Source organism: Mizuhopecten yessoensis, unplaced genomic scaffold, assembly GCF_002113885.1.
Source record: "Mizuhopecten yessoensis strain PY_sf001 unplaced genomic scaffold, ASM211388v2 scaffold10603, whole genome shotgun sequence".
Classification (NCBI taxonomy): domain Eukaryota; kingdom Metazoa; phylum Mollusca; class Bivalvia; order Pectinida; family Pectinidae; genus Mizuhopecten; species Mizuhopecten yessoensis.
The window spans coordinates 951,187-951,464 of NW_018408629.1; positions in this window are offsets into that span (position 1 = coordinate 951,187).

Below are 278 nucleotides of genomic sequence, written 5' to 3' on the forward strand. Positions count from 1 at the left end.
GTTCAGCTCCCCAGTAATGAACATACGTTTGACAACCGAGGCCTGTATACAGCTCCCCCGTAATCAACATACGTTAGACAACCGAGGCCTGTATACAGCTCCCAAGTAATGAACATACGTTAGACAACCGAGGCCTGTGTACAGCTCCCCAGTAATGAACATACGTTAGACAACCGAGGCCTATGTACAGCTCCCCAGTAATGAACATACGTTAGACAACCAATGCCTGAGTTCAGCTCCCCTGTAATGAACATACGTTAGACAACCGAGGCCTGTAT